This window comes from Chlamydotis macqueenii, chromosome 3, assembly GCF_036417535.1.
Source record: "Chlamydotis macqueenii isolate bChlMac1 chromosome 3, bChlMac1.mat, whole genome shotgun sequence".
NCBI classification, from domain to species: domain Eukaryota; kingdom Metazoa; phylum Chordata; class Aves; order Otidiformes; family Otididae; genus Chlamydotis; species Chlamydotis macqueenii.
Genome location: NC_141558.1, coordinates 2459664 through 2470766, shown reverse-complemented (window position 1 = coordinate 2470766; position 11103 = coordinate 2459664). Strand labels below are relative to the sequence as shown.

At 54.8% G+C, this 11103-nt stretch overlaps 1 long non-coding RNA gene across 1 annotated transcript; it reads left to right on the top strand.

Annotated features, from left to right (window-relative positions):
* Positions 1-4643: 4643 nt before the first annotated feature.
* On the top strand, positions 4644-5358 carry LOC147601151 (uncharacterized). The gene is made up of 2 exons (XR_015258213.1): positions 4644-4998; positions 5133-5358. It is a non-coding gene; the product is annotated as an uncharacterized LOC147601151 (long non-coding RNA).
* The last annotated feature ends 5745 nt before the right edge of the window (positions 5359-11103 follow it).

Here is an 11103-nt window from a genome sequence, read left to right as displayed (position 1 = left end):
GCTTTTCCCTCCTTGGGATGGCCATGCGGGATCGGTGCTCACACCGATTCCCGAAGCGCTTTGGGATCCTCCAAAGGAAGGTGTCACAGAGAGATAAAGCGCTGTTACTTTTTTTTTTTTTTTTTTAAAAAAGGAGCAATTTTGGAAGGATACTGAAATTGTTACTTATTTTTTTTAAAAAAAAAGGGAGTAATTTTGGAGGGGTACTGAAATTACAACTTTTCACCGCCAACCAACTTACCTCCCATGAAACACATATTTTTATTTTTAAGCGAAACAGCTCCGCTCTCCATAAATCTCCGAGACGGAAAGCCAAGGAGGAGATAAATGACGCGGTGGCCCGGTCCCCGTCGGGCAGCTGCCTGCCGGGCCGGGGCCGATGCTCCTGGCTCCAGCTGCGGTTTGGAGCGCGGGGGTCTCAGAGGGATGCTCTGCCAGCTTCTGTCAGCGAGACCTTTAAAAATCTGCGCTCTGCGCTCTCTTATTTGAATTGCAAACGGGTTAAAGGAGGTAGAGGAGAAGTTGCTCGTTCAGGGTAAATGGGATTTGTTTGTTTTTTTTTTTTTTTTTGAGGAAATAATATCATGTCATGGGTTTTTTTTGAGGGGGGGGTGGCATTATAAAGGATGGGCAGGGAGATTTTTTGTGCCTGGGCCGGTGACTCTCCCAAATAATTTTCACCATCTAATTTCCAGTATTTCCTTGAAAACTCCTTCGATTCGGTGCAGGAGATGAAATGTCGTTAACATAACGGCAACAAAATGGTACTGCTGTTAAACAGCGCTAAGAAGAGAGGGCCGCGGCTCTCAGCCGGCTCGGCGGGAAGATTTCCAGCGCTTTGGGGGCGGGGGGACCCCAAATGCTCACAGGGCCCTTGCGCTTATTCGGGGCTGCGTGAGGTGCAAACCCTGTGCTCGTGCTTCCATGTGTTTTTTTTTTCCTCAGCGACTTCTAGGCCGCGATTAGGGGGGGAAAAAAAATAAAAAGGAAAAAAAAAAAAAAAAAGGATGTATTTGTCTTCATGCAATGGGAAGGGATATACGCGCGACGCGGCGCGACGCGCTAGCAGGCGCAGGGTTGCGGCGGCTTGGGCGCAGAGATGCCAGGAGCGGGCACATGCCCTCCATAGGAAATCACCCGGCGAGGGAGAAAGGATTTCCTGCCTTCAGCCCGGCTGACGCTGCGCAGCGCCCTGACAAGGTTACGGGGTCTAACGGGGCGCTGCGCAAGGAGCGGGGATGCTGGGAATATAGAGCTATCCCTGGATCTAGATGTATAGGGAGCCACAGCGCGCCTTTTCCGTGTCGCCGCTCTGCATCAGGACCTTCCCATAAACAAAAAGCACGCTCTTCTCCTTGAAATTCACCTTGAACACAGTGAGGTTGGGTTGTTTTTTTGATTTTTTTTTTATTTTTTTAATTATTATTCCCCCCCTCTCCTTTTTCGCTGACAATTGTCAGCAGAGAGGCTGGGGAAAAAAAAAAAAAAGATTAAAAAAAAAAAAGCAAAAAGCTGAGGAGCCGCTGCAGCCCGCCCGCAGCCCTGGGAGCTGTCAGCTCCACGCCACTGCAGTGATGTCAGCCGCAAAAAAAACCCCCCAGCCCCGGCCACCCCCAGCCCCTCGCACACACGCACGCGAGGCGCAAGAAGAAGAATTCATAATTACAGTAGCGTAGCCATGAAACCAGCGGTGGGGGGGGGGGGGGCAGAATGTGAAGCCTCATCCAAAACTGGTCTTTTTTTTAAATTATTTTTTAATTTATTTTTTTTAATTTCTCTTTTTTTCCTCTCTTTAAAAAAAAAAAATATCTTTTTTTTTTTTTTTTTTTTTGCAGCTCTGCAGCATCCTTTTCTCCGCAGCGGGGCTGGAGTGGGCCAGGGCGGGGGGGGGGGGGTTCACCCCACACATCCCCCCCACCCCCATCCAAAACCGGGTGGGGGGCGGCGGGGGGGGGCTGGGCAGGGCTGGATGCTCGCTCCCCGCGGGTCTCTCCTTGTTTTAAAAGGCAGCATTTCTGCGGACAACACCCGGAGCATCTCCGCGGGGGAGAGGGGCTGGGGGGCGAGGGCTGCAGCCGCCTTGTTTTCGGCGCACGGAGTCAGCAGCTGTGATTTTTTTTTTTTTTTTTTTTTTTGGCTGAATAATCCTTTACGGGGAGGGGTGGGGGGGGGGGGGTGAGGGGAAAGGAAGGGGGTGGGGGGGAGGTTGGGGGAGGAGGGAGGGAAAGTGGGATCAGCATCACCGAAGGAGGACAGGGAGCGAGATGAGGGCTGGCTGATGATAAATGAGAAGGCGCCGGTGACAGCTCCGCTCTCCGCGCTGCGCGCATCCTCCGCGCCCCTCCAGCCGCCCGCTCCGCTCCCCGCCGCCGGCCTGACTTCATCCCCCTCCTTCCTTCTCTCTTCTATAGATTTTTATATATATATATAGAGATATATAATTTTCACCTCTCCTCCGCATAGCGCGGAGGCGGGGTGGGGAGCGGGGTGGGGGGGGCACTTCCCCCTCCAAGCATCTTCCGCGGGATTACGCGCCCGGCCGCGCAGCTGCATCGGACGGCGGGACCACGGCAGGGGGTATTTTCCCTTCTTTCCTCTCATTTTTTGGAGGGGGGGGGTGATTGGGTTTGGGGTCAGGCCGGGAAGGGGAGGGGGGCAGACAGGGCCCCCCCTCCGCACCCCACGGGCGGGGCGGGGGGTGCAATGGGGTTCCCCCCCCCCCCCCGCTGGAGGGTGGGGGGGTGTCAGGGTGGTTTATCCGTGGGGTCTGCCCCCCCCACCCCCCCGCAGTGACCTTTGAAATGAAAGCCCGGCTCCTGCGCACCGCGGCGCATTGGGCAGCTGGGGGGGGAGGACGATGATGATGATGATGATGGGGGGGGGTGATGCTCCCGGGCTCTCCCCCTCCCTCTGCCGTTCCCCCTCCCTCCTCCCTCCCTCGCTGCTCCCTCCCTCTCCCTCTCTGCTGCATTTTGCATGAGCTATCTAGGTCATTAGCATTTTAGCGTATGCAAGACTTGACAAAGCTGATGAGAAGCCAGATGGGCCCCTCTCCTCTTTTTTTTTTTTTCCCCCTCCTCTCTCTCTCTCTCTCCCCCTCTCCTTTTTTTTTTTTCCTCTTTTTTTTTTTCCCTCTCTTTTTTTTTTTTTTTTTTTTTTTTTTTTTGCACCACTTGGGATCGGAGCGCAAGGATTGACTGCAGCAGGAGCACAGGGGAGGAAGAGGAGGAGGAGGAGGGGGGGAGGAAGGTTTTATTGCGCTCCTCCAGACCCCCCCCCCCTACCCCCCCCCCATTTATAGCAGCGCGGCGGGGCTCGGGGCAGGCGGCAGAGAGCGGGCAGCGGCGGGCGGAGACGGAGGGCAGGTAACGGCCCCCCATCCCATCCCTTTGCTTTTCTTTATACATTTTCATTTTTTTTATATATATATATTTTTTTTTCCACGGGGGGTGGGTGGCATTTTCTCCCCCTCCCATCCGAGCGCTCCGCGGGGCGCGGAGAACAAAGGCTGGGCTCCGCGGGGGCGGTGGGCAGCGCGGCCCCTCCTTCCTTCCCCCCCCCCCCCCCCACCTTATTTTTTTAAATAATTTCCCCCCTCTTATTATATATATTTTTTTTTTTTTTTCTCTCTCCTCCCGAGGAAAGGCCCCTCTCTCCGTGTTCACAGCGGACCTTGATTTAAATGTCCATACAATTAAGGCACGCGGTGAATGCCAAGAACGAGGCTGACCAGCATCGGCTCCGCGGCTCTCCGCACCCGCGGAAACCCCCCCCCCCACCTTCCTCACCCCCCCTTCTTCCCCCTAAAACCCAGCGCGCAGGCAGCGCCGGGCACCGGCGCAGGTGGCACCGGATGGAGGAGATGGGGAAGGGGGCGGGGGGGTGGGGGGGGGGGCAGCACCTTTTGGGGTGGGGGTCCCTAGGGAAAAAAAAAGGGAAAAAAAAGGAAAAAAGAAAAGAAAAAAAAAAAAAAGGAGGGGGGGCTCCCTGCATAGGCACCCGGGGAATGAAATCTGGAGCTGTCACTCGGGGCTGACCCACGGGTGGGCCCGGGGTGGGGGGTGGGGGGTTGTCTGGTGCCGCCGCTTTGTGCTTTTGCCTCTTTTTTATTATTTTATTTTTATTCTTTTTTTTTTTTATTCTCCGCAGAGTGATGTTTGCTTTTTTTTTTACCCCTGCCAAGGTCTTGGGGTCACCGGGGGCTCAGCCTGCTTGGGGGGGCGGAGGCTGGGGCAAAACCACTTTTTTTCTTTATTTTTTAAAGCATTACTATTATTTATTTTTTTTCCGGTGGCTGTTTGTGTGTCTCCCCCCCCACCCTCCCCCCCCCCCATCCCTTTAATCCTTATAATTTAAATCAAAAGAGAAGGGGGGGGAAGCGCTGTGTCTGCAGGGCGAGGCCGGGCGTAAATCTCTCGGAGGGATAAACATGTCATTTGTTCCCTTTGTATGGTAATGCTGTCCCCCCCCCAGCTGTCCCCCCCCCCAGCAGCTGCCCCGGCCATACATCCTCCCTACAAAAGATCCCAATTACCCATCGGCTGCCTCATTATACCCGTGTGTGTGTGTGTGTGTGTGGTGTGTGTGAGGAGCAGAGGGGAGGGGGGGGGGGAAGAAGGGGGAGAAGGGAGGAGGGGGCCACCAGCACCTGAATTCTTCCGAAAATAAAATCAAATAAAACGCCAGCGGGAGGGGAGGGATGCTGCGACCCCGCGGCCTAACGCCCAGCGAGCGCCCGCAGCGCAGGGGCTCCGCCGCCACCACCCCGCTTTTTTTATTTTCCCCATCCTTTTTCAAGCTTTATTATTTTATTTTTATTGATTTATTTTTTTTATCCTCCACCTTTTTAGCCAGAGAGGTGCCTGGGAGCCCATCACCACCCGCCCCGTCCTTCATTCCCGTCCCTCCTCCTCCTCCTCCCTTCCCTTCTCTTTGCAGCCGGAGGCCAACCTGCCCCGCATCCCTCCATCCCAGCGACCATCCCAGTGCTCCCAGCAGGTGCCTCGCACTGGGCGAGGAAGGGGCCTTACTGGGAAGGGATGGTCCCCTACCCTACGGAGCAGCTTCCGAAGCTGCGCCCGGGCTGGGGGACCCTTGGATGATGGCGTGGGGGGACCCATCTCTCTTTGCAGCTCCGTTCGCGGACCCTCACTTACGGGACGGTGCCCACGGGAGCGTTGACGGCTGCTCGGGGTCCCTGGGACGCCTCTTTGCACCCCCTCCCCACCCCACCCCATCACCCTGGGGTGCCGCAGGTATTTCGGGTCAGCCCATCCTCGGCTTCGCATCCCGGCTGGTGTGGATGCCGCGAGGAGCCCGTCGGGTCGCGCCGCGCCAATAAAGCTCTTTCGCTGCGGGTTCCCGCAATCCTCTCTCCTTTGTTCGCGGAGGTTTCTCGCCCGTCTCCTCCAGCGGCGGAGGCGGGACCCCCCTACCCGAAGGACCCGCACTCAGCACCAGGTGGGGGATGAATATTAAAATCCAGCCCAAAATAAAAAAAATCTCCGCTTTTCGATTTGGCAGCCCACGGTCACCTGCGCAACCCTGGGCAGGCGCCTTCACATCCCAAACGTCCGGAAGGGTCTGAGCTGCCGGAGGGCTCCCATTTCATGAATAAAAGGGGGGAAAAAGAAAGAGATTTGGGGTGCCTTCTGTTTGGGATCGCCTCCATCCCTGCAGGCAGATCCCTGCCCTGCCGCACTGCGCGCCGAGCATCCCTCTCTGCGGCACGGCCGGCCCCGGCAGCGCGCAGCCCTCGCCCGGAGAGCCTGCGAAATGGCTTTTCCGTCGGTAAGCTGCGGCGTGGGAGAGAGAAACAAGCTCTAAATAACCTCGAATAAAGAAACAACTCGTTTATTGCCAGCGAAACGGCCGGGATGAAGAGAGGCCATCACCTCGCACCGGAGGGCGAGAGGCCTGGTACCCCGCCGGGGCCCGGCCGCCTCCCTCGGGCTGAGCTCAGGGGGACGGAGAGGAGGGAGCAGGAGGCTCTTATTAATATTAATCCCAAGAAATATTGCTCTGTCCTGAATAAATCAGGCCAGGGGTTTCTCGAAGACCTTTGCCCCCTCGAGATGAGCCGCAGCACGGCCCCTCCTCTTCTGGGTGGACGCTTCGGGTAGGGAAATGGCGCGGGGAGGGTGGACAGATGCGTTTGGGTTTTTTTTTTTCGCCGAGGGATGGAGGAGGAGGTGGCACGATTTTATTCCAAGCACGTCAGCTTCCCCCACCACACCGCTGGCCCTCCCCACTCCCCATCCCCTCCTTCCTCCCTCCGCCCGCAGTCCGATGTAAACATAACGGCAAGAAACCTGCCAGGCTCCATCCCCGGTTGGATTACGGGGTGGGGGGGGTGGAATTAAGCCGCTTGCGCCAACTTTTTATTAGCGCCGAGATGCCCCCCAACAACCTTCAGGTGTCTGGGCCTCAAGGTCGCCCAGGGGAGAGGGACCCTTGGGTACCCGCGATGCAGGGAGAGGAAAGGGATGGACGGAGCGGGGAAGCGGGGCGTGCAGATCCTTCCATCCGTGATTTTATGCCGTTTTTTTATTTCCCCACGCCCACTCCCTGACCCATTCGCTCGCGATCGCAACGCTGGTTTGACTGGAGATGCTCTGGCTCTGGTGGGAAATTCCTCTATTTATTTCCCTCATTTCCCAGCTCTCCATCGAGTTCCCAGCCCCGTCCAGCTCTGCCGTTCACCCAGCCCCGTGAAGGATGATGCTCTCCATGTGGAAAGGTCTTTTCCTCCACATCCCCACAGCATCCGGCTCCTTTTTTTTGCTCCATTTTTACGCCGCGTGCCTCCTCGAATCGCAAACCAACACATCTCCTAGCAGCGGCGGTCGAAGTGGGCGTTTTATTGGGAAATCTAATCAGGATTCAAGGGGAAAATCCTTTCTTAATGTCTTAGCTAAGCAACGAGCTCGATTAAATTGCTTAGACTAGCAAGAGTTCCATCTTTTTTTTTTCCCTTCTGCTCTTCCTGGACAGCGCCGTCATCTCCGCGCACCACTCCAACACCGCTCCACTGCCTTCGAAGCCCAAACGAGCCTGGGTGACACAGGATTCACATGTCATTCCCCAACCTCCCCCTCTCCTTCCCCGCCTCCCCCCAGCAACAGAGTCACAAATCATCTCAAACGCTCTAAATTTAGAGCGCCGGCGAGACCGCAAACAGGGATTTCGGTGACATCACTGCTGGAAATTAAGGGGTCAAGTAGGGAAGCCGAAGGCGGCACCCCGAGGAGCAGGGATGGAGCTTTGATGATGCTCCCGCACACCAGGGTGGTCCCGTTTCTCCCGTTTAAGACATTTCAAAGCAGCCCCTCAAAATATATTTTCCCTATCACCCAAAATGCCCAGAATCGGATCGGTAATTAGATTAATTCCAGTCAGGAGCGGCGGTTAAGGACCATGGGGACCCACCAGATCAGCACTGCTGACATGCTCCGTGTGACCGGGTTTGCTCCAAGCCCATGGGTGATGAAGAACCAAACGAGCAAAGCCGATGAGCTTTGCCTGGCACAGAGGCTGCGAGGAGAGGTGACTCCATCTCCTGCCACCCCTGAGCTGGAAGGCAAGTCCAGCCTTTGCAGCTGGTGAGAGAATCATAGAATCACAGAAGGGTTTGGGTGGGAAGGGACCTTCAAAGCCCATCCAGTCCAACCCCCCTGCAAGAAGCAGGGACATCTCCAACCAGATCAGGTTGCTCACAGCCCCGGCCAACCTGGCCTGGAATGTTTCCAGGGATGGGGCATCCACTGCCTCTCCGGGCAACCTGGGACAGTGCTCCACCACCCTCAGCATAAAATATTTTTTCCCTATATCCAGTCTGAATCTACCTCCTTCTATTTTAAAACCATGATGACTCATCCAATCAGCACAGGCCCTGCTGAAGAGTCTCTCCCCACCTTTCCTGCAGCCCCCTTTGGGCACTGGGAGCCGCTCTCAGCTCTCCCCGGAGCCTCCTCTTCTCCAGGCTGAACAGCCCCAGCTCTCTCAGCCTGGCCTCACAGCAGAGCTGCTCCAGCCCTCTCAGCATCTGCGTGGCCTCCTCTGGACCCTCTCCAGCAGCTCCACGTCCTTCTGCTGTTGGGGGCTCCAGAGCTGGACGCAGTGCTGCAGGGGGGTCTCACCGGAGCGGAGCAGAGGGGCAGAATCCCCTCCCTCGCCCTGCTGCCCACGCTGCTGGGGGTGCAGCCCAGGGTGCCGTTGGTTTCTGGGCTGTGCGCGCACGTTGCCGGCTCGTGTTGAGCTTCTCGTCCTCCATCACTCCCAAGTCCTTCTGCTCAGGGCTGCTCTCGATGATGGGGGATATGCTGTTACCATGGCACCTGTACAGTTGTGCATGCATATGGTCCCCAAGTCATGTTGCAATTATGGGATGGTGATGCTACCACGACATCCTGGTACCTCGAGCACTTTCAGCGTGCTTTGCCAGGGCTGAGTGGGTGGGAATGGGCATGCTCTGAAGCAAGAGGTCTCGTATGCCAGGGGATGGGTAAAGAAGAAGGATTCCCATGGCTCTTATTGCTCTGTGGTTGGAAGGGCAGATCCTGACCTACTCAACAAGATCAGATGAGTTGGACGGCAAGAGTTTGGTAAGAGGAGCTTGAGAGGCGCAAAGCATTCGGAAACAATCTGGACGCTCATTCAAAGTTTTGGTGGTGATGTGATACCCAATGAAATCACAGTTCTTTAGTCTCTACCAATGCCAGGAAAGATTTGAAAGGTATCACTCCCTCCTCATGTGAGCCTGTACATCATGATACACAAACACACCTAGGCTTGCCCCAGAAACCCTGGTCCATAAAATGTCCATCATGTAATTCAGTGGAAACATCCTCATTTTAGGACATGAGCCTGTCCCAGCACTGAAAGCCACATTAGCAGGAGCCCAGACCCTTCCTGTCCTGCAGCGAGGACACAGGCTTTTCAAGTGAGAAGAGTTTCTCTCGGGGTGATTTGGGGCCATTTCAGCCGAAGTGAAGGACAGCGAGAGGATAAAACGCCCCAGCGGTTGGTCGCTGGAGGTGGCCAGCAGCACAGCCTCTCCCCACACCCAAGGCAAGCTCTGAGCAGCCTGGAGAGAGGAGTTATCTCCCTCTTGCTATCTCTCTCCTGAGGGTATTTAGGGAGCTGGGGAGGCTCAGCCGAGGACACTTCTCCATCCTTTGCAGTATTTTAAGTACGGTCTAGTCCTCAGCGAGTGTTTTCCAAGTGTCCCAACCTCTCTTCAGCAGCCTTTAGGGTAGGCAGGTAGAGGAGTTGCAAAGGGAGATTCACCCTACCAGATCTCAGCTGCCCGAAGGTCCTCTCGTGCCTGTGAACCACATGGTGTGAATGTCTGTTGCTGATGGACAGCCATCCCTCATCTCTGAGACAAAGCACCCTCTGGAGATGCCCGTCTCTCTGCCCATCGGGGAGGCAGTCCAGGAGGCAAGTGGAGACTATCCACGTGCCTTTCAGGTGGCTGAAATGGAGATAGATGTTCCTCAATCCCAACCTATGAATATGAAAATGGTTTGGGCAAACGATATAGGCCAAGGGGCCCAGCACAGCCAAGTGAGATGCTCCCAGCACAGATTACTGCTGGTGGGGCCATAACCTCTTGTCAAGTCATCCAACAGAGACTGAGATGATGCTTTTCTGGAGCTGCTGCCCACAGGACCCACATTCTTTGGTGGTCGGTGACCCTTCGCTGCTCCCCCACTTGTGCCGTGGTTTTCGGCAGCACAAAAGGGCTAGAAAATGCCGATTTTATCCTTCACTTTTCATGTTCACCTTGCCCTGATGGTAACAAATCCAAAATAAACCTACAAGCCAATCGCCCCTTCAGCATCGGTTCCTCCTACAGCCACAAAATACGACACGGTGGGAGAGAGGGAGGAGGTTGAGGATGGAGAGACAGCTGCCATCAACACCTAAATCTGATATAAATCACTTTGGCCGTGGTAGCATACAAGGATTTCTCCATCGTCGACTCACGGCGGCAATTTTGTGGATGTTCGTTGATTTGCATGGAGACTTTTTATTTCAAACCAAGATGGGCTGAAGTGTTTCCACGTGGCACCAGCTGCAGAGATGAGCTCATGCAGAGCTCAGCCGTTTCCCCGCTAACACGAGTCTTCCTCCGCAGTCGTAGCCGCGCCGATAATATCTTATATAGGGAAAGACAAAAGGAATGCATATGCATGTGTAATTTTCAATGTCAATGTGTTCAACTGTGAGTTGGACTCGTAAAAGTTATTTCATTTATTACAACCGTACAGAAAGCCTCTTAGAGCTGCAGACTTGGAACAGGCAATTATGCCCGTAGGTTAATAACATACAGCGATTTGACTGACAACTGGAATGAGATTTAAACACGGCGGAGTGGCACGCTGAAGGCACTTTATTAAAACTGTGGCTGGGGATTTGTTTGAAATACCAGTCGCATACCTTTCCCAGTAAAATATTTATAGAGAGCACTATATCACGGCCTGTTATATTGCGTTTTCTTCTCCTTTCCCCTACCACTTTCAGCCTGCTGTATAGCGAGGAATTCAGCTCGTCGGATTTTCCTGGAGTGGAGGCGAATGCCCTGGGATGCTTAACACACTCTCGGAGTGTGGGGGGAGTGAGAGAGAGACTGCGTAGTCTGGTCCCGATCGGGGCTGAACTACGACAGATACGCAACGGGAAGGGGCCATACAGCAGTGATTATCCCCACGCCTACGAGGGACCTGAATTTACCTCTCCATCCCCTCTTCCGTACGCACTCCCCAGTGCAGCATCCTCCTAACGCTGCCCTCGTTAGCACAGAGTTAACGATCCCAACAGCCCAGACAAAACTAGGATTCGGTTACCAAGACAGCCAGTAAAATCAATGTTGTTTGATCCAGTTGACTCTGTGTTTTTCTTATTCTGCAATCAGGTGAGTTTGCTCTCGTGAGGTTAGGTGAGGGTGAGGATGGATCGCCCGCAGCCGGGCTGGACTCTCTGCCTCTGGGACGTTTTAATATCAGGTTAGAAAAATGTGTCGGGAAATGGCGTAGGAAAATACTTGATCCTTCCTTGGGACAAGGGGGTGGGTTAGAGCCCAGTATTTCCCACTGTTCT